This window comes from Ranitomeya variabilis, chromosome 4 (assembly GCF_051348905.1).
Source record: "Ranitomeya variabilis isolate aRanVar5 chromosome 4, aRanVar5.hap1, whole genome shotgun sequence".
Taxonomy (NCBI): domain Eukaryota; kingdom Metazoa; phylum Chordata; class Amphibia; order Anura; family Dendrobatidae; genus Ranitomeya; species Ranitomeya variabilis.
The window spans coordinates 279,011,149-279,034,546 of NC_135235.1; the positions used below are offsets into that span (position 1 = coordinate 279,011,149).

A 23,398-nucleotide genomic window follows, 5' to 3' on the forward strand; every position below is an offset into this window, starting at 1 on the left:
CCAGGACTCTGGGGCGCTGCAAATCCATTGCAGACAGAGAAAGAGAGACAGAAAATTTCCTTCCAGATCCAAAGTTCCCATTGATTTCAATGGAGTTTGGGTTCTGGTTCAGGTTTGGGTATATTTCTGGCACCTGAACCAAACTTTTGACAAAAATTTGGGTGTGGTACAGAACCCGAACTTCCATGAGTCCACTCACCCTTAATTGTGGACTCGTTTTTATCCTTTTTGCATTTCCAAGGGAAAAGCTATAAAGACTGAAGAGTGAAGAGGTATTAGAGTACCTAAATCTAAAGGCTCCAGTATTATAAATAGTTCCATGGACGGACATACCAATGGTGCAACCTCTGCAGCCTCCCAAAGGTAAGGAGTAGTGATGAGTGAGTGTCATCATTGCTCGGATTTTCCCAAACACGCTCGGGTGGTCTCCGAGTATTTATTAGTGTTCGGAGATTTACTTTTCATCGCGGCAGCTGAATGATTTACAGCTACTAGCCAGGCTGAGTACATGTGGGGGTTGCCTGGTTGCTAGGGAATCCCCACATGTAATCAAGCTGGCTAATAGCTGTAAATCATTCAGCTGCCATGATGAAAACTAAATCTCCGAACACTAACAAATACTCGGGGATCACCAGAGCGTGCTCGGGAAAACCCGAGCAACGAGTACACTCGCTCATCACTAGTAAGGAGGCCAACTTTTGCCTCTGAAGCACCCCATAAAAAGCTGCATTTTGATTAATTATTGGACTGTAGAGGGCTTCACTTCTGATAATAGCCAAAATAAATGGAGGGTAATGGTAAAGATTTTGCAATGGGAACTCATGTCACAAAGAACCAACAAAGGATAACTTGAAGACGTCAGATGGAATCCATTGTACACAACTCTTACCTTTAGCATCTTAGAACCATCCCTTTGAGCAAATAAACCATCCCAACTTTATCTACAGATACTGTTTGGTTAATCGTAATTTATTTTTCAATGAATCATCAACACCAAGTAGTTTTATTACAAGGTGAGGTCGTCAAGGATTCCACTTTAAGGCCATGTTCACACGTTCAGTATTTGGTCATTGTTTTACATCAGTATTTGTAAGCAAAAACCAGGAGTGGAGGGATCAGAGGAAAGTACTTTATAATAGAAACACGTAATCGATGCATTTATGATAAGATATGGATCGTGCTTGTATGTGAAAAATTTTCTTGATGCACATCGGGGCACATGTTTGTGAAAATCTTTCCCCGCAGACGGATTTGCTTAATGGTGTTTTTTCAGCCGGTCTGTAACCAGCGCAGAGCGCTCATTTCTCTGCATGCAAATTATATTGTAACTACCTGCAAAAAAAGCGGAAATTTCAGCTGGATGCTGCAGGACGGAACAGATCACCTAGACCTTTGTGCACTGAGTAAAAGCCTTTAGATTTCAGTACCGCTCCCTCTACCCTGACTGCAAACCCTCAGGTTACCTTTTTAACCGTCATTTAATCCCCGGCTGTTTGTGATGTGTTTATCTATCATTAACAAAAGAAGACAATGGCGTCCCCATGCAGAACCACCACAAGAGCGGGATAATGAGCCGCGAGGTAGAAGAAAGGAGTGTCTACGAGCTCAATGTTAGATGTGTAAATAAAATTAGGCAGCTGAACGTCCACGTCCCATTATGTATCTCTTACATGTTTGTTCAGTTCTCCCTGAGCCCCTCCACCAAATAATTCACAATTGCTAATGGCGCCTGAAAAATACTCATGACTCACGCCATAAAAAGTAGATTATTTCTATCTCATGGCAGCCAATCACAGTCTCTAATCTGCTCTTGAAAAATAAAAGCTGCCCTGTGATTGGTTGCTAAAACTTCAGAACTTGCAAAAAAAATTGGTTTCTGCCAACCTTTATTTTTCAGTCCGAGGCCTTATAAGAGAGAGAGTTTTATTGGGACCAATTTTGGGGCACATTCAACTTTTTGGTCATTCTTTATTGCATTTTTAGAGTGGTGATGTACAGTGATTAAATTTTTACTTTTTAGGCCTTTTACCGTACAAATTGCTTAATTTTATATTAACTCCTCATACCTGCTGATTAACCTATCATCTGCTGTAAGCATTACAAAGTCTCTTATCTAGAGTCTGTTCAAATTAACCCCTTAACAACCAGTGGTATTTTTGGTTATGCATTTTCATTTTTTGCACCCTTTTTCCCAGAGCCATAAGTTTTTATTTTTTGGTCAAAAAATGGCCACGTGAGGGCTTGTTTTTTGCGGGTCGAGTTGTAATTTTGAATGACACCATTGGTTTTAACATATCGTGTACTGGAAAATGGGAAGAAAATTCCAAGTGCGGCGAAATTGCAAAAAAAGTACAATCCCACAGTTGTTTTTTTGGTCTTTTTTTTGAACATGTTCACTAAATGCTAAATCTGACCTGCAATTATGATTCTCCAGGTCATTACAAAACATGTCTAGGTTCTTTTTTATTTAAGTGATGAAAAAAATTCCCCCCCCAAAAAAATGGTGCCATTTTCTGAGACCCGTAGCGTCTCCATTTTTTGTGATCTCGGGTCGGGTCGGGTGAGGGCTTATTTTTTGCGCGCCGAGCTGATGTTTTCAATTATACCATTTTGGTGCAGGTATGATCTTTTGATCGCCCATTATTGTATTTTAATGCAGTGTTGCGGCAACCTTAAAAACGTAATTCTGGCGTTTTGACTTTTTTCTAGTTACGCAGTTTAACAACCAGGTTAATTCTTTTTTATATTGATAGATCGGGCGATTCTGAACGTGACGATACCAAATATGTGTAGGTTTGATTTTTTTTTTTTACTGTTTAATTTTGAATGGGGCGAAAGGACGGTGATCTGAACTTTTATATTTTTAAACATTTTTTTAAATAATTTTAAAAACATTTTTTTTGCATGCTTCAATAGTCTCCATGGGAGACTAAAAGCTGCCATTACTCGATTGCCTCTGCTACATACAGGTGATGATCAGATCGCCTGTATGTAGCAGAAATGCTCACTTGCTATGAGCGCCGACCATCAGGTGGCACTCAGCAACCTGGCTATGACAACCATAGAGGTCTGCTAGAGACCACTAGTTGTCATGTTAACCCATCGGTGACCCGCGATCTCGTGATGGGGTCATTGATGGGCGGGATTTCCGGCGCGCTTTCCGGAAGCGCGAGTTAAATGCTGCTGTCAGATTTACTAATTTTGGGTTTCTGAACCAGACAATACTTAAAGAGTTATTTTATTCTTCATAGTTGGGTATTGTCAGACAGTGCTTGTGAAAGCAAACACTTTTGCAATTGACTTTTTATTAAAATTTTCATCCATTTTTTTAAAACACTAACATTTTCTTTTTCTTTATTTACAGCTCATTGCCTCGGAGACTGACCACTGCTGCTGGACGGACGAACGTGCATAGTGCTTTCAACCTGTTTTCTGTTGAGTTTGGAAGCGCTGCTTTGCAGCTGGCCAGGATCGCTGGAACACACTGTTACCTTCTGATCCTGGCCAGCTTCGGCACAGCGCTTACAAGCTACATGGCAACGGTGGTCGGTCTCCTAGGGAACGAGCTGTAAACAAAAGAAAGGTGTTAATATCTCAGCTGCCAATTTGAATTTTTTTTCAAGTGTTGTGCAACAAGACTCAGCGATGGAGGTGGGAATAAACGTTTAACGAAAAATCAGCTGTAACCCCATCTTTAAAGCAAATGCCCCAGTTTAAAGGGAGACTGTCAAGTAGTGTTTACCACCAAAACCATTGCCACCCTCATTGTGTTTTATTGCAGTATAACGAATATGATGCAACTAAATCAGAAAAATCACTTTTTAAACTGGTAAATGACTATAGAAAAATCACCTGGGAGGTGGAACCATAAGGAAAAGTCACATCTGGTGGCATCATAAGGAAAAGTCACATCTGGTGGCACCATAAGGAAAAGTCACCTGGGAGGTGGCACCTTTAGGAAAAGTCAAATCTGGTGGCACCATAAGGAAAAGTCACCTGGCAGGTGGCACAATAAGGACAAGTCACATCTGGTGGCACCATAAGGAAAAGTCACATCTGGTGGCACCATAAGGAAAAGTCAGCTGGGAGGTGGCACCATAAGGAAAAGTCACATCTGGTGGCACCATAAGGAAAAGTCACATCTGGTGGCATCATAAGGAAAAGTCACCTGGGAGGTGGCACAATAAGGAAAAGTCACATCTGGTGGCACCATAAGGAAAAGTCACATCTGGTGGCACCATAAGGAAAAGTCAGCTGGGAGGTGGCACCATAAGGAAAAGTCACATCTGGTGGCACCATAAGGAAAAGTCACATCTGGTGGCATCATAAGGAAAAGTCACCTGGGAGGTGGCACAATAAGGAAAAGTCACATCTGGTGGCACCATAAGGAAAAGTCACATCTGGTGGCACCATAAGGAAAAGTCAGCTGGGAGGTGGCACCATAAGGAAAAGTCACATCTGGTGGCACCATAAGGAAAAGTCACATCTGGTGGCATCATAAGGAAAAGTCACCTGGGAGTTGGCACAATAAGGAAAAGTCACATATGGTGGCACCATAAGAAAAGGTCTCCTGAGAGGTGGCACTATAAGGAAAAGTCACATTTGATGGCACCATAAGAAAAAGTCACCTGGGAGGTGGCACCATAAGATAAAGTCACATATCGTGCTCCAATCCTGATCTTCAAACTGTTCTTTTTGGTGGTTCCAAAGATCTCTAGACCCTACACTGGTTATGTACAATGGTTAGAACTTTTTCTTTTCCCTGCCAGAGATAATGGGGGAGGAGGACAATTCTGATGCAGATATAGCTCCCATGGACAGACAGTCTGCACTTACCATGACCTTCCAGGTAGCTTGTTGAAATGTCATCTGCTCAATTGTGTGGAAGTCCACTTTGAATGTGAGGAAGCCATGCGTAGTGGCAAAGCTCATTTACCCTTGTAGGATTCCATTTTGGCTTAACCCTTCGTAGGCAGATGGTATAACTGGAAGAAGCCCAGTAACGTGTAGGTTATTATATCTGGCTGTAACATTATTTTTTCTCTGTAATTCGGGCAGAGAAGGCAGCGTTTAGAGTCAATGCGCACATTGTTTCGTTTCATCGAGCATTTCAGGCAAAGTAGAGTATAATAGACTGGAGGCTAGACTGGAAGAATGTACTCAGCGTTCATTTGTAGATGGATCTGAGCAGGGATGAAACACAGCAGCTCTTTCAGCTCCCGTCGAGTGAATGATCCACGCTAAAGACAATTGCAGTGTTGTAATATAAAGTGATTAGGGCTGTGGTGGAGTCGCAGTCACATTACACATCTCTGCCGTACACAAGGACTCTATTGTCAATTAGGATTTCTTCTAAATAATGAAAATTGCCCCCCAAAAAGGTTAGACTGAATCATTAGATCAAACTAAATAATGAAATATTTTTAGATTTTTTTTTGTTTAATGTACAGTTTAAAAAGCACCCATTTTACTAAATACTTGGCATGAAATTACAATTTATTTTTTTTTAGAACTTAAAGGAATATTCTAATCTCCAAGATCCTATCTTAATATGTACTAGCTGTAATGATAATAATATTAGCAAATATCTCCAATTCAAAATGTAGTATAGTTCTTCTGATTAGCTGTTTCTCTTATCCCATGTGCAGGACATTGCAGTAGCTTAGATATCCATGGTTACGGCCACTAACACCTAACTAACTGAAACTATGTGAGTGGCCGTAACCATGGATCCCTAAGCTATTGCAATGCTCTGCACGTGGGGTAAGCAACATCGCTAATCAGAAGAACTGTACTACATTTCTTATTTGAGGTATTTGCTATTATTATTATTATTATTACACCTACTAGATAGCAATATATGGGTGTGTTCTTACACACTTGAAGCACTGATTGGACAGGGCCAGATTATGTCAGGTCTTGCCTATGGATAAAGGGAATTGCCTGGAGGAATACACAGAGAATAAAAGATGACATTATGGTTAGAAACGAAGCTCCAAAATTAGTATTTATTTAGGAGAATACAATTATTTTTTTAAATAGACATTTTAGGAAAAATTACAGGTCGTCTTTGGAAAAATGTAAAATTGCTGAAACTTTAGAAGTTGATATTTCAGTATTGGGTAAATATTAAAGGGGTTGTCCATTTAAAAAATAAATGATACATAATTGTGCCTAAAAGACTAAGGTATATAAATAACTAATATACTTCAATTATGCTAGGTGCCCTGATTTTCAGGTATCTGCTCTGATCCAATGTTCTATAGTTTTATTCCTGGTTCTGGGCATGGCAGAGCATTTCCTGTTTCAACATGTGTAGGGAGCTGGCTGGTTGCTCATTTACATAGCTAAGCCAGCCCCTTTCTCTGTCATGACCAATAAAGGCAGAGACAAAAAAAGAGGGCTGGCTTAGCTATTCAAATGAGTCAATCAGGGCTCCCTCTTCACGCACAGCACTGACCACATGCAGACACAGAAAGCGCTCTTCTGTAAGTGGAGCAGCCAAATCTCAGTTTCGAGAGGACCAATAGTAATCATGGCATCTGGCACAACTGATTGCAGTTACTTTTTTTAGCACAATATTGCATTATTTTTTTATCCCTTAAAACATCAAAAATCGTACCTGAACTCAGGTTCGGAAGGGGTCATTTAGTTTTGTAAAATCATTCGGGTAAAGGCAAAAAAAACCCTTCCTGATATGTAAATTAGAGCAAATTCTCTAAATAAAGGGTAGGACAAATTTGCATACAGGGCGCCACATTTTCCAGCCTACCATAGAGTTGAATATGGCAAAGCTAAGTGACACTTAGGGGATGCTCACTACTATTATATTGATGACCCATCCTTAGAATGGGTCATCAATATCAGATCAGAAGGGTATGACACCTAAGTCCCCACTGATCAGCAAGTACCGGATGTAGACATATGGAGCAGAACACCACAGCACCTCACACTGTTTAGTGGCCATGGTGGGGTACTGCAGATCAGCTCCTATTATTGGAATAGTGGCAGAAGCCACCAGTGTAAGGTGCTGTAGTGTTCCACTCCATACATTGTACACATAAAGCCAGTGCAACAGCTGGAATGAGCTGATTTGTGAGTGTACCGGGTGTTAGACCTCCACTGCTATCTTAAGAATAGGTCATCAATATTATAGTAGTTGGAATCCCCTTTAAAAATGACTAGACTCTACTGGTAAGCCCCCATAAACATTAGACTAGTATCGGCAAGATCGACGTAAGTAGGGGCACCGACCATATGATTGTTGGTGAAGATGTCAATCGGGTATGTCCAGTAATGGACTGCCGATCACTTTGTTCTGTTGGCATCTTTCTCATGCAGAACACAGGAATGCTCAGTCAAAAGAGTGCTCCTGTGTACTGGAGAGTCAGCCAAGATGACTGATGGCCGAATGATAAGGACTAAGCAGCCGACAACCATCTAATGTGTACAGGGGCCGATAAACCCAGTGTAGCTGTCTTAATCTTCCCTAGTGGACCTATATATGTGTGATTCATGGAGCAGGTTACGGTAATATTGAAGACGTGTGCGGCAGTAAGGGCAGAGACAGACTGCCGTATTTCTCGTGCGAGGATCGCGTCGCACTGCAGGAGAGCCGACAGCCAGTACGAGGTTTACGATGCGATTCTCGCACGAGAAATACAGCAGTTTGTCTCTGCCCTAAGGTTGAGGCTGCGCAGAGATTTTGGCAGCAAGCGTGGCCGCAGATCACTCTATACCAATGCTACATCAAAACATAATGCAAGTGAATGGGGTCACATTGAGACCCACCATAAAAAAATCCAATAAGTTCTGACTTTTTACGACTTAATACCCTATTCACCTGCATTATAGAGTGATCTGTGGCCGGGCGGCATCAGTTTTCTTCATGGTGTACATACGGTAGCGGTGGGTGTGCCCTAGGGTCTCTGTAGATAATGGGGCCCAGTTCTCTTGCACTCCAGAGAAGAGAAGATGGAAATCTGTCTTGCATGAATCCACAGGGTTTGTCAACCATCAGGATATATTTTTCTGAGCCTTCAGGATACATACATACATGCATTCCTGTGTCCTAGTAGTTGAGGGCAACACAGAAATCCATGGTGGGCCACATAGTACTCGTAGATCACAAGTTGTTTTACCTTTGTTTCTGTACTAAACATACAAGGTACCTAATACATCATCAAGGAGAAAACCATGAGGTTCCTTTACCAAAGCTCCACCCTGTGAGGAACAGTGACTACCAGGAGACAGTGAGGTTTCAGGGTAAGTTCACACGAGGCGCTTTTTCAGCATTTTTTCACCACCTATTCAAGTCAATTGGTGAAAAACGCTGAAAAAAATGCTGAAAGAAGTGACATGCTCTATGTCCAAAAAACCATGCAAAGCACAAAATACTGATGACAAAAAAAAAACAATGTATGTGCATGAGATTCCTGAGATCTCATAGGCTTTGTTGGTACTGTAAAAAGCAGCTGAAATTTAGCATAAAAAAGTATTAAAAAAGCAACAAAAACACCTAGTGTGAACTTAGCCTTACTTTTGATTCTGCTTATGCATGTTGCAGGGAAAATAATTTTTAAATATGTGAAAGAGTGTAACTATTTTGGGTGCAGTCAATCACTGAGCTTGGCAGCTCGTGCCATCTATCTCAGCACAGCTGCTGAGCTCAGTCATTGGCTGCAGCGTTGATGTCTGCTGTTTGTCAGTACCCGCTGTTTGTTATTTTAGAACATTTGGGATCCACTTACCAAAAGATGAAAGTTGATCCCTTTAACTTGATTGAACGTGCGGGTCATAATAAAGGAGTAAAAAATGAGCCAGGAACACATGAATTAATTTGATTTATTTTTTTATTAATCTATAAGTAATAGACATGAATCTATATTTATTGGCAATAATGTATTGTACTTCTATCAAACATATATTACAATGCACTCAGTTGTAAACTTATTTCTTGTAGGTCCTTTCATCATAATTGTATGGCCTTGGCACATTAAATACACAGATATGATTCATCCGGTATCCAGGTATATGGACATTGTATATCTTCAGCTTATTGCGCCTTTATGACCACTGAGATAAGATGGACTTTGATCTCCTTCCTTGGACTTTAGCTTAGAATCATAAGCTGCGTGTAATTTTCAACTTACCATCACTCCACTGTATGTCCTCCATATCTAGAAGGCTATAAAACATGTAAGGAATGGATTGGGTAGAATACATGAAGAACTCAAGCTGAAGACTCGGCCAACTGTGACCAACGGCATTACCAGACAGTATTAGACAAGGATACGTAGATCTAACCTTGTCTGGTAAGACATCGGTCAACAGGCAATTGTTCTGGATACAGACCGCTCAGGAAAATAAAATGTAGTCTATTCAACACTTAACAATTACAAGCAAATTAGGAAACAAAACGGCCAGCAATTACGCACATCTTGTAGGACTTCTCAGTTTTGTTAGCACACATGAGACATTTTTTGTTTCTGTTGTTGTCATCTTGATTGTATTGAATGAGTTTGTCCAGAAATTTTTCCTTAATTTTTCTTATTTTTTTTCTTAGAAAACATGTAACACCAACATTGTGTAGGCATCTGCACCAGTAGCTCAAGGCTACACACATTTCACGTTGGAAACCTTTTTGAAGGTTAGAACTTGAAGCGTAGACTTTAGAATTGTCTTAGGATAGAAGAGTCAACTTTTAGAAAATATAAATAGAAAAATATTTTTGTACTAGTGTTTCAGCTGTAAGGTTCAAAAGACTTAAGTCAACTTGCATAGTTCCTTCAAAAAGAAGACCAAGGAAGAATGATCAGAACAACGATGTAGGAAGAACTTCTGAGCTTGAAGTGAACAAGTTGAAGAGACTCTTCCCAGTGGAATGAGATGAAGAAACAATACTAGATGTGAAGTTGTGTATCGAGCCTGCCATTTGCCAGGTCCTGCCCTCTCCTGGGCCGCATTGTGTGTGTCAGACCAGTGTATCTACCTTTTAGGCTTGGATAAATAAATGCTTAACAAAAGCCGGCTTTATTCCTGGACCAAGCTAATCAGCTCCATCCCTCTTAGTAAATAAAGGAAGGCACCACTTTTTTTCTTTTTTGTGGGAGTGGAAAAAAAGGACCCAACACAGCTAATATTTTACACATTTTAAAACTCAGCTCTTGTTTTTCAAGACCCCTTATATAAAGAAAGAAATCCTCAATTATCAAATTCCATTATTTAATTCACCCTCGAAAAAACGTTTACATTTTTTTCATCCATTGTGGGAATTTAAAAAAAAAAAAGTAGATCCCACTTCTGTCAGTTCTGAAACATCAAAGCATGCAATTTCCACCAGGAAAAAATATTCAGGCTGAATTGATCCTTAATGTAAATTTTTTTATAGGTTTCTTAAAACTTTTTGAAAAATTTGTAGGAAATTTGGTTTTCATTTTTGAAATTTCAGTTTATGAAAATATATTAAATTCTCGTAAGTATCTACATTATCCTTTCACAGAATTGAGCATGGCTTCTTGGCCAAGGTTCACCAGGATTTTACAAGTAGCAACATAATATTTTTAGAGAATTGAAGTTACAAAAAGTTTGAACAAAGTGAGATAAAAAAAATATTTTTTAAAATATATACAGTATTTATCAACATGACCATCAATCATTTGTCTCATCAAGTTGCAGAAGGGATCAGGTCATAAACATGCAGATTCTGCTGTTTGTTCTGAGACACTTGACGTGACTATCGTCTTGAAGAACAAATTACTGTTGATGTAATTCAAGTCATCTGTCCATTGGCTTTTCGCAGTCTAATGTCTGATGTTGAAATGTCTCCATGAGTCATAAAATATTGGAAAATCTGAATCTTAAGTGCTATCTTCAGTAGAACATGGTATTTCTTCATATATAGGCCAATTATTGCAACCTTCTATCTCCTACCAAATGGTGGTAACACATTAAGGGCCCAATTCATCAAGGTATTTATGAATTATGGCATAAATCACCTTGAGATGGTGTAACATTTTGCACACTTCAAAGTTGTGACTTTTGCCAATTTTACTCCAGTTAAAAAAAAACTTCTCCAAAGTAGGCGGAGATGGGGAGGGACAAGGTGTGGGGGAGGAGTGACGACTTTATGGAAATTATACGAGAAATGTACTCCAGGTCCTGACTGCAGTAAGATTTCTGGTGGAAGCATTTGCATGTTGTAAGATTCACCTATTTCATTAGGTGGCATGAGCCTCTTAATAAATTGGGCCCACTTCCTTCAATAAGACTGGCATTTTGCACATATTGGATTCCAGTAGTTATGTAAGATATGGATATGTTAAAAGTTGTCTCATTGAGACAACCCTTGCCCATTAGACAGGGTTCCTGGCTAAGAATTCCAACTATGAGCTTGTCAACTCTATTCTTGGTGGACTCGATACATGGATAACATTCATTGGAAATATCTGGCCAGAGAACGTTCTCCATGGAGAGCTCAAGCGGATTGTATAAATGACTTGTAATATCCATTATCCATGTCCAGCAACATGATAAGGTTGCTAGAGGTGTTTAAAGACTTGTGAATGCCAATGAAGTTGTACAGCAGATGTTGCCAACCTCATGCATATCTATTGCCTACAGGGATGCATTTATATGGTCCACTGACTACCATCACTACCAATATGTTTTTCTAGACCAGTGGCATGACCACTGTTGATGAGGGTTGCTTTGACACCACTTACTTCTACATTATGAGGGGACCTGCACTGCTGATGCCCCCTTGACAGATACCTATCAGGTGTCAAGCACACACCCTGGCAGGTATCTATTGTTGTGATGTTATCAATGCCGCTAATCTCCAGCTGCAGAAGTGACTGGTGCCAGAGCAATTCTGTAATTGATTGATGTTGGGTCTAAGGAGGTACATTTTTCCTTGAGGAGAGTGCCAAGTCAGTGTAAGGAGACTTATAGGCCATAGAATGCTCCTCCAGGAATTTCAATATGCAAACATTACCTTCAGAGAGGAAGGGACTAGAACTCTACAAAATAGGTAGGAATAGAGTTATAGTCCTCTTCCTCTCTGAAGAGACTGTTTGTATATTGAAATTTCCAGAGGAGCATTGCATGGCCTATGTTTCCTTAGGGTACCGTCACACAGTGGCATTTTTATCGCTACGACGGCACGATTCGTGACGTTCTAGCGATATAGTTACGATCTCGCAGTGTCTGACACGCAGCAGCGATCAGGGACCCTGCTGAGAATCGTACGTCGTAGCAGATCGTTTGAAACTTTCTTTCGTCGCTGGATCTCCCGCTGTCATCGCTGGATCGGTGTGTGTGACAGCGATCCAGCGATGCGTTCGCTTGTAACCAGCGTAAACATCGGATTACTAAGCGCAGGGCCGCGCTTAGTAACCCGATGTTTACCGTGGTTACCAGCGTAAAAGTAAAAAAAAAAAAAACGTACATACTCACCATCTGATGTTCGTCAGGTCCCTTGCTGTCTGCTTCCCGCTCTGACTGTCTGCCGGCCGGAAAGTGAGAGCAGATCACAGCGGTGACGTCACCGCTGCACTCTGCTCTCACTGTACGGCCGGATCTCAGTCAGAGCAGGAAGCGGACGGCAAGGGACCTGACGGACATCAGATGGTGAGTATGTACGGTTTGTTTTTTTTTACTTTTACGCTGGTAACCACGGTAAACATCGGGTTACTAAGCGCGGCCCTGCGCTTAGTAACCCGATGTTTACCCTGGTTACCAGCGAACCTCGGCATCGTTGGTCGCTGGAGAGCGGTCTGTGTGACAGCTCCCCAGCGACCACACAACCACTTACCAACGATCACGGCCAGGTCGTATCGCTGGTCGTGATCATTGGTAAATCGTTATGTGAGACGGTACCCTTACCCTGACTTGGCACTCTCCATAAGGAAAAATGTTTCCCCATAGACCCTGGTCAAAAGCTTCTCAAAGATCAATATCAGACCTTCGGCTTTGCAAGAATGATGGTCAAACACCCCGAAACGTGTCTGCAAATGGATTGTTTAGTTTGGCTTTTTATCCTAAATGATATTACAAAGCTCAAGGGTTAATATTGACTTTTCGGATTGCTGCACCCAATAGGTGAACTTAAATGTTGTAATGCAAACCCAGGTCTTCCTGTTGAAATATGTCTGATAAATAGATTGAAAATACTAGAAGTGAAGGGAGAAATAATTACTTTGTCCCTGGGAAAATGTAATGCTTACCTTTAGTAAATCCTTTGCCTACATTCTTATCAACTGATCCCAATAGGGGATATACTACAGACAAAAAAAGTTCCGACATTTCATCGACCTCTTATCTTCAACAAGTTGTGTCAACATATGGCAATGTGCAGATCTTCACTACATCAGAACAGATAAGAATAAACTTTAGGTAGAGGAGCCATTGCTAGGACTTGGACTATGTTCCAGGATCTCTCTGATATTTTTTTCCATTGCATGTCCTACGTGTAACGTAAGCTTGGCAAACAGCAGGTGACAGAACAACAATGTCACTCTGTTGGCTTAAGACAAAACAATTTTTCTAAGGTTACAATTAAAGTTGTTCTCTGGGTTTTTACCCTTAAGCCAAGAGGAGCAAAGGTTATGGTGTAATCTTGGGTTTGGCATTTCCATAGGGGAGAACTTTTTAAACTGTATCTAAAACTTCTCATTTTCACATTCAGGCAATTCCTATGTATCCATCAAGAATAATCATTTTTCTTTCTTGGAAAAATATACCCATGGAAATGGACTCCAAAGCAAGGGATCAGCCATGACTACAGGCTGCTTGAATCATGCCATTAATTATAAAGTCTATGACTTGTATAAAAAGTGTAAGGTTGAATAAAACCATAAGAAGAAAATTATCATTGATTTGATCTTTTGTAATGTCACTAAGCAATGATGTAATGGTTAGAGTTTACATGTCGACTCATTGACCTTTGCATCTAGTGGATGCCTACACGATATTGCCATTTGGGGTTTTCCACCATGAAATTATGGTACCATGCTCTCAATTGATTTGACAACAGCAAAAATAAAAACATTTGGAATAAAGTTTTGATGTAACTTCATACCTCATACTGTCCTTCACATCTCCAAAGGCTCATCCATGGGTCTTTTGGTGCACGTAGTATATTGGTTCACTCTTTAAACATCGTTACCAGACAGTGTTAGAAAAACTTAAATAAATCCAGCACTGTCTAGTAAGATGTCCATAAAGGACCAGATTGATATTCATCACTAGGGAAACACCAAGGAGGTCAACGATCACCTAAAGTCAAACATATCTAAAAGTCGAAGAAACTATATCAGGAAATGTGCAGAACTAGTACAGATTATTCGAAATAGACCAACCTATTTATTGAGGTGGCTTATCTCTGCTAGTGACGTTGGAAGAAGATATAAAATTGAAAGGAAGCAGTGACTGGTGTCTCGGTTAAATAAAGATTTTCACCTTCTACAAATTATTTCCACCAGAGGAGAGTTAAAACTAACATTGGTCAACATCTCCAACATCAGTAGACATCTCCAATCCTCCACAAATTGGAACTACTCATCCAATGTATGTTAAGAAATTTTTATGGCTTGTGAAAATAATCATTTAAATCTAAAAAATTAAGGTAAAAAAATTGTAAGATTTTGACAATAAATTTATTTGAATCCTGATTTTCTAAACATTTTTCCAATAGGCAGATGTAAATTGCCACTTAGGATTGGACAATGGTTAAATCTAATCAGTTCCAAAAAAAATTGCATATATTTCATACCCTTTGGCAACCCTTAACTCACGTTGTGTGTGGGACACCATAATCATCATTACCAGGCAGTATTAGAAACAGAGATAACATCCAATGCTGCCCAGTAAGATGGCAATAGTGTCACATAATTCGCGGGGGCGGGGGGAAGCATCTGAAAGAAGTGGGCATGAAGAACAAGATGACAGGAAGATAAAGGAAGATAAATTAAGAAGATGGGGTCATTTTACCTCTCACTTACCGTACCACGAGAGGAAATGTAAGGTTCCTGTTTTCCGGAAATCTCATGTAGAGGTAATGATGTGACGGAAGAAAGAAGAAGAGGTCAACATCGTAATAAGGTTCATAGAAATACCAAGTTTAACTGGACAACTTGAGAAGAATTTAAATGCATTTTAAGGGAGTGTGTATTTAACCCTCAGGTATTTGGCAGCTACTTGTTCAGTCTTGTTACCTCATCCACAATTTACATGGCCATTCCTTCCTAATGGAATTTTTTTAAAATCACAAATTTACCTGTAAAATCTTTGGCATTACACCCAAAAAAAAAAAATGCAGACGTCCTAAAGGAATGAATAAAATAATTTCCGAAAGAGACCACATTCTTCAACCGTGATTAGCATATAATGAGCATAGTTGGTCGACTTTCACATTAAAAATGTATATGTATAATTATTAAATCAGGTTTTTCTTTTTTTTTGTAAATGTGGATGTGGACGGGCATTGTTTCCACCATCAATGTAACCATTTTGTCTTGTGGAGGGAAAAGTAAAGGAAGAAACTGCAAAATGGCCTCCAGGTTCAAATCCAGAGAATGTGGATTTGCAGCTGCTTCAGAACACCCACATGAAAAAAAAAAAATAGTAAGCGAGCCGGATTTTGTGAGTCAGCCTGCTGCATGGCACATTTACTGGGGGGAAGGTTGGAACGAGTCAGTTATCGTGATAGAGCAAGAAAAACAGAGTCAAACGAATAAAATGTGCCGGTGCCGGGAAGCTGCGGTAAAAATCTATGCAGCTCATACTGAGAAGCTGAAAAGAGGCGAGTAATATATTTTACATTATCTCAATCATCTTCGCATTACATCGAGCTTAACATGAGTGGTACCAGAGCTTAATGGACAGAGAAGCTAAGCAACTATCAAGGGCCGACTAGAATGTCATGGCGAAAGGAAAGGCCAAACAGGACACTAGTGATTTAATTAGAAAAATTGGACAGCCATTTATTTGTTCAATGTCAACGACTTGTGTTGTATCAAATGGCTCATGTTTTTTTTTCCCCGTTGGAAGGCTGCAAATTTCATGTTATGCAACCCCATAGAAATGATAGCAATGGATGACCTTTTCTAATAAAACTCATCTCCAGTGTGACCCTTTATGCAGGAGAAGTAACAATTCTAAAAACCAAAAAAATTTTTAGGACTATGTAAAAGTACTTTTCCAATAGGGTGTAGACAAATAACAGCTGTCATCTGATTGGTCACTGGCATTGTGCCAGGCAGAAAATACATCATGGTCCAAGTCATGGTGACATTTGACATCGAATGGGATGGGCCAGTTGATGACATCAGACCCAGGATCCCCTAGGAATATGCAATGTGTTCTTTTTTAGGCCACATGTATTAGACAAAAATTAGACCTTTCTTGAGTTCAGCGCAAAGATTCAGTTCAATCCATTATTCAAATTCTTTAGGTAAAGACTTGACTTGTTGGCTTCCAGCATCCGGGCAAGTGCCCTACCCAACATCTCTGAATCCAACCATCATTGAAATATTGTTCTAATTGAAATGGGCCTCTTTTCACCATTTTAATTTGCAAGCTGGAGGCAAATGTTACTTGTATTACAAAAATAATTTAAGGGGCAAACACTTATCTGGCAGAATTTTTTAAACACATGTAGTAAATCCCTATATACATGGAAATAACTATGGTGGGTGCAGGAGCTAAGGTTGCACCAGGGCCCTGGAACCAAGGAGAGGCCCAACAGGTCCTTTTATCCCATATAGAAGACCAGTACTATTAAAGGCCTGAGATGGATTGGGGCCATGTTGGAAATTTTGCATTAAGACCCAGAAGAGTCATGTTCCCACGACTTGAGTAATTGTTGACATAACTGAGGGAAGCCATTCAGCTGCACTATGATGTTCATTAATGTATTTGTATTATATATTTCTAATTATGGTAGATTGATTAGTAGAAAATTTTCATTCAGCATTTTTTTTGCACATTTAGTATGACAAGACATTGCAGGTTGCAAAAAAATCTCCATTATGTTACTATTACATTGTGCAAAGCTGAAGAAGGTGCTGGAACAGCCAACAAGAATCAGTAAGATGTTAACCTAGCGTTACCTATCTGTAACTGGCTGTGCACTATTTTGTAAACAAGGGTGTCTGCCTGTGCTATATCATGGGATCAAAAGTATATATTTACACATGGGTATATACTGTATATGTGCAAATATGCATGTATATATGTATGTATATAAAATAAATATATATTGATATGTGTATATATTTATATATAGGTAATGCCAGGTTAACATCTTAATTCTTATTGATTACTATGCAAAGATATATATTCATATACACACACAAACACACAGAATGGGATCAAAACAACATTGTTTCATTCATATACAAATATATATGCATATATATATATGTGTATATATATATAATATATTCACACATATATATATATATATATATGTGTGTGTGTGCATATAATCTCTCTATACAGTATATATATATACATATATATACTGTATATATATATATATATATATATATATATATATTAGATATAGATGTATATGCAAGACAAATGTTGTGCACATATTTTATATATATATATATATATATATATATATATATATATATATATATATATATTGCATGTATTAATATATATGCAAGTCCTGGCCCAACGATAGCAAACTGGATAACTATAAAGTAATTGAATCATTAATTCATCGATTGATAACTATTGGACATTGATAAGCCAGAGGACTATCCTGCTCAATCCTGCACCTGTCACTTATGCTCGGACTCTAGTTATAGCCATTGGAAAGGAACAGGAAGAAGAATAAGTATACAACCATGTTATCTCTGGGTGTGCCAGACAGCATCAAAGGGGAATAATATTTAATTATATTTTACACTTAGGTCTAGTAATATCCTAGAATATGTGAGCTTCATTATCACGGCCTACAAACATTAAGCACTACCTGGCATGACTTAAAAATTAGATTTTAATATGTGTTGTTTTGGATCCATACTCCAATATTTTCGCCATTTTTGTTCTATCATTAACTATTGTACAAACATGAATCCATAAAATTGTCCTACACCGTAAGGAATAGCAAAAATATATCCAAAAATTATGAATTTTTTAAACATTGCACATAAATAGTAATAATGGAGTGACCATCGTTTCCTTCTAAACTACATGAAGCAGGCAGGACACTTAAGTATTGACCTCTACAGATGGATCGCCTGGTGACACAACATGATTTAGCTCTCCGTTCAGATCCGACATAGCACTCTCCCAGCTAAACAATGAGGCCTTATTTCCAGGCGACAAATATGGCAGACATCTTATTGTTAATACGTTGCTCGCGTCTGCATTTCCTCTCTGCACCACCGCACAAAACCACATAAGCAACCTGCTGGAAAACTGTGACCGCCTTTAACCACTTAATCCTCCATATGTAACTCAACCACTACAGCCATAAGTTCACAATGCACCGGGCCGTAGAAAAAGAAAGATGGTGACTCGTTACAATATACACGTAGACATATCTCACAGCCTACCAGCCCAAGAAGAAGAAGAACGGCTTCCGTGCAAACAACCGGAACAGAGAGCGAAGGGAAAAAAAGGGAGGCAGGTAAAGAGGAAGGAACACAAGTAAGAGACCAAAAAACTTTACCTGGAATTCATGACCGAATACCATGAAAGCACAGGAAGAAGAATGAGTAGAAAGTTGAAAATCTCACGCTTCCACAGGTGCTAGGAGCACGGCTTCATTCAAGCATCGGGTCCTCTTGAAATCTAAAACCCACCTCGTGGTCTCCCAGGTTACAGTTACCACTTAGTTAATCATCACCGTTATTAGCAGTGACCAGGCCTTGGGCAAAGCGACGGAGAATGCAGAAAGCATAGAGCAAAACAAGAAACTGAACTAAGCCAGCTCCACCTCTGAAGCCAGTAATTATCTTCCTTTACCTGGTTTACCTATGTCCTCCCCGCCCGCTGCTCTTCTCCCGCCCAACTTCTCCCCCCTCCCTCTTCTCCTGCTAATTCTTTACCCATGTTATTTCCAAGCTGCTATGTCCTGGCCTTTTGCATAGTATCAAGTATCAAATAAAAGGCCTGTTAAAACTTTCATACCTTGCTTAAGGTAGCTCCTACCTCAAATAGGAATGCGACTCCAGTGCAAAAAACTAACCTGCTGGTTAACCCCCAGCGTCAAATCTTAATCAATAGTAAAGAGACTGTGTGTTCAACAAAGCCTTGTAAACCTATACCTTTATCTACTGCTTGAACAGATAAGACACGCAGAGTCTGGCCACAACCGCCAAGATCTAAAAGCCATGGCTCACATTTTATACCTCTCACCATTATTCTAAATAAAAAAAATGCAACCTGAATCCCATCAATAGCAAAAATTCCAACATCTCACCCACAATGATGACAATCCAACAACAATTTTGTAAAAAAAAAATTAAGACTTGACTTGCTTACAAAGGGTTAACCATTTCCTGCTACATTATGGCGGGAACCGGTAAAGGGGATTATATCCTTTTAGGAAAAATGTAGCACGTCGTATAGAATGACTCAAGACGTCCACATTAATGTCCATCTTATATCAGAGCTGAGCATCAAATGCAAGAGCTGTCGCAGCAATGAGGGCGGCAAGTTGAAAGGAAGATGAGAAGCCATTTTGAAGAAATAACGTGACTTTTCATATCTCTTTATGAATGAACAAGCATTATCAATGACGTTGCAAACACTTTTACCCATATTAACTGGAAACGTAGTTATATAGGATAACGGTAATACAGTAAAAACATGAATTATTGAATATTCGTTACAATATATAAGATACATAAATAATAATAAATAAATATAGTATATCTATATAAATGGAAACTTGAAAAAGACTAACCCTTCGAGAAAATTAGATCCAATTTTTTACCCAATTTTCCCTTATATTTTCGATATATTGGTTCAGTTTTATCAAAAGGGCCGAACCATTAGAAAACTGGACTTTGGTGGTCATAGGAAAGAGGCTTCACTATATATATATATATATATATATATATATATATATATATATAATGACATGAAAAAAATCTCACGTGAAGGCATAGTATTAAAATGCGACTTTAGCACCTTCTACTTTATTGACAGTAGACTCGTCAGTTGGATATCTCACAATCTGACTTAACTTTAGAAATCCAAAAGTCTGAGAATAATTCTTAATGCCACAAAACTATGCAAAGAACAAAATAAAAAGAATAATCAAATTATAATAAACCCATAGGACTCGTTAGCAAGACCGTGAAAATTTTTCTCCACCATCTCAACGACATCAATTAATAAAAAGAAATCTATCCGCCAGACTCTACCAAATACTATCTCACGGTCAAAAACATTAAAAATGACTTGGATTGTTGTGTTTTGAACTAGTTGACTACTTTATATTGTGACACCCGCAGGTAAGAGCAGGTCTATGCTGACAACAGGGGTCAAACTCCAGTCTCAGCTTGAGACGACTCCTAAGAACATTATTAAAAGATTTAAAAGAGATGGGACAACTGATAAAAAGCTAAAGAGACACAGTGTCGGTGACTAACAATGAAACTCAAGATCTAATGCACCACTAGTTGGAAACAATAGTTATCTCTTCACGAGCATCGCGGCCATATTAGAACATGCTTAATCCTCAGGAAAAAAAAGGGACTTTTTTTAGTCATTTTTTTTCCTGTTGAATTCATGCTGTTCTAACCCAACCTTGATAGGTGAAGATCTAGAAAGAGGATCTGGTAAATATTTTATTTTGGCAATTTTTTTTTCTGGCCTCTCACGTTCATACGTGTGCAATTCTATAGCCAGAATCCATTCTCTTCCCCCACTATAAATCTCATGTAACGTCTGCTCTGTCTTTGTACCCAATGCTGAATGCCTTGCGGCTGCGTGTGAGTACCTGCCCTAACTGGTTGGGCTGGTTGAGGGCTAAAGACTTTGAATTCATACTCTTTACGCATTACAGAACAAAATGAAATCTGATATCGAAAAAAGAAAAAAAAACAGCAATTCTGGCAAACCACCTAAAAACCTTTAAACCCCAAAATAATAGGAAATTCAGTTCTACTTTTTTCCCCTTTTAGGATGTGATACTGGGCACAATCCTCACTACGGCACACAATGATAACATCTTGACACCAGAAAACAAATTTGTAGTAACGTTACTTCACCAAGATGAGCCTTGTTCTTCAGGACCAGAAACCATCGAGGCCGCAGCAATAAAAAAAAGAGAAGAACAAACACAACAAAGGGGTCTCTGTCCTCTTTGTCCAGTTGCATCCAACTGATGTCTTGATCGGTAATGTCTACCTTCTTTTTCTACCAGGTGACACATGGAGAAAAAAAAGATATAAAAAAGCTAAAAAAAAAAAGAAAAAACCAAAAACATTCAACTAAAATGGAAAATATAACAAAGGACAATTAAGGACGTCTTAAAAAGTCTTCAAGTGGTGAAAGATGTTCTTCTTGAGAGCCCTGGAGCAATGCTGCTTGTTTAAGAGGAGAAACAAGAAGAGAATGAGGAGGCTAAGGGCTTGGCTTACATGTAGGTCCTCACCCCTCCCAATACAGGTGCATTCTTTCCAACAAACCAATCTCAGTGTTCAAATTCTCAACAGGTGTGTCTTTCTCAAATGGGATAGGCCAACGTAGAGCTGACTTGTGTATTGCAGAAGATATTTCGTGAGAATTACCTCCCGCCCATTCGTCCCCCCAACCCCACCTCTCCGTTACTGGCATTCCAGCCCCCACACCTTTTCCACTGGCTACGTCAAGAAGAAAGCAAAGTGTAGGTGACAGGAAAAAAAAACCTGCCAAATCAGGCTCAAAGAGATATCCAACCGTTTCCAAGCTCAAAGTTTGCTCTTAATATATGCTGTGTGATACATGGGAATGTAGACAAGCAGGTGGAATAGACAGGTGTCTCCATGAGTGGAGTGGGGTAGGGCAAACACCGGTGATTTGCATCCACCTTAACTCACTCGACTAAGGTCAACAAACTGACATCTGACTGATCAGGGCCATTATATCTTATCTAATTACTAATGGTAGCTCAGCTAGGCTGTGTTACTGAATCCAAGGTGGGAGGAAGGTTTTTAATGCCCAGTGGACATTAAATTTTAACCGTACTTTTGTTATTTCCGTATTGGATCATTAGTGTGTTCGGAGTTTCAGATCCTCTCAGATGGCTTTTGAGCTGTTTTTCTTGTGTTATTAAAAAAATTTAGAAAAATGGTTGTTTTGAATTTAAGGTCTAACTCGAGTTCATTTTTGGCAAATTGACTTTTGATTAACTTGAAAACAAAAGTTTGATTTTTTTGCTTCAGAAGGCAATATTGTGGCCATTGTGTGGTTCACAAAATACTTTAAGGGGGCTTTACAAATATTAAAAATAAATATAATCTGAATTGAAAAGAAAAAAAATAATTTCATATTCTGCTCAACTTCCATTCCATGCCCTACTACCAGGGCCTTCACCACATATTGTTCTCATTGTGAAGTGATGAATGATATTTTCTCTACGAGTCTGTCAGAGAAAAAATAAAATGCAGCATGCCCGATTTACATCCAATATTTGGATATCACTCGGCTATCCAAGTCAATGAGTACATGGAAAACATCAGACTGCACTCGGATGATATCAAAGTGCTGTCTAATATTCACGTACTGACGGAATGGAGAAGATGAGGTATTTCTTTTTCTACCTTTTCCTCATTCAAGAAAATCAGATCACAATGTGATCACACTCTGATTAAACTGATCAGAGTGTTCTCTTTATAATCGGCCCAATTCTCTCGGATGAAAGAAAATAAGGTGGTGTGACCCTAGCCTCATATGAAGTGGAAGAGCCTAATAACTATCAATTTTTGAATTCCCTTTTAATTGTAGGGGTTGTTCACCCTGTTGCAACAAAAATTGTTTCCAGCTCTAAATTTTCCAGTTATCATTATCAATACCAGTATTTCATATAAAATGTAAACACCATGATATGGGCAAACCATTTTAATATCTTGACTTCCAATTTAAAGGGGGTATTTTCAAGTTTGAAACTAGGAGATAACTTCCTGATCTCTGGAGGTACAAATGCTGGGGTCCCCACTGATCTTGAGAACTGACGATCCAAAGATAAAGTTATGGCCAATCATGCACACCTCCAGTCCATTCATTCCCTGTGGGACCACTGGAGATAGCCAGGTATGGCACTCAGCTCGTCTTCGAATGTGCACATGATTGACCATCTATAATTTATATAGCTGAGGTTTTGAAGGTCTTCGTGTGAATGAAGTGCAGGTCAATAATGCGTACATCCAATCGCTGGAGGTTCAAC

At 39.2% G+C, this 23,398-nt stretch overlaps 1 long non-coding RNA gene across 1 annotated transcript in view; it reads right to left on the bottom strand.

Annotated features, from left to right (window-relative positions):
* Positions 1-21,794, bottom strand: part of LOC143764441 (uncharacterized) — a 44,515-nt gene extending 22,721 nt beyond the window's left edge. Inside the window, exon 1 of the long non-coding RNA XR_013213194.1 lies at positions 21,243-21,794. This is a non-coding gene — a long non-coding RNA (uncharacterized LOC143764441). The remainder of the gene's footprint in view (positions 1-21,242) is intronic.
* Between the last annotated feature and the right edge of the window lie 1,604 nt (positions 21,795-23,398).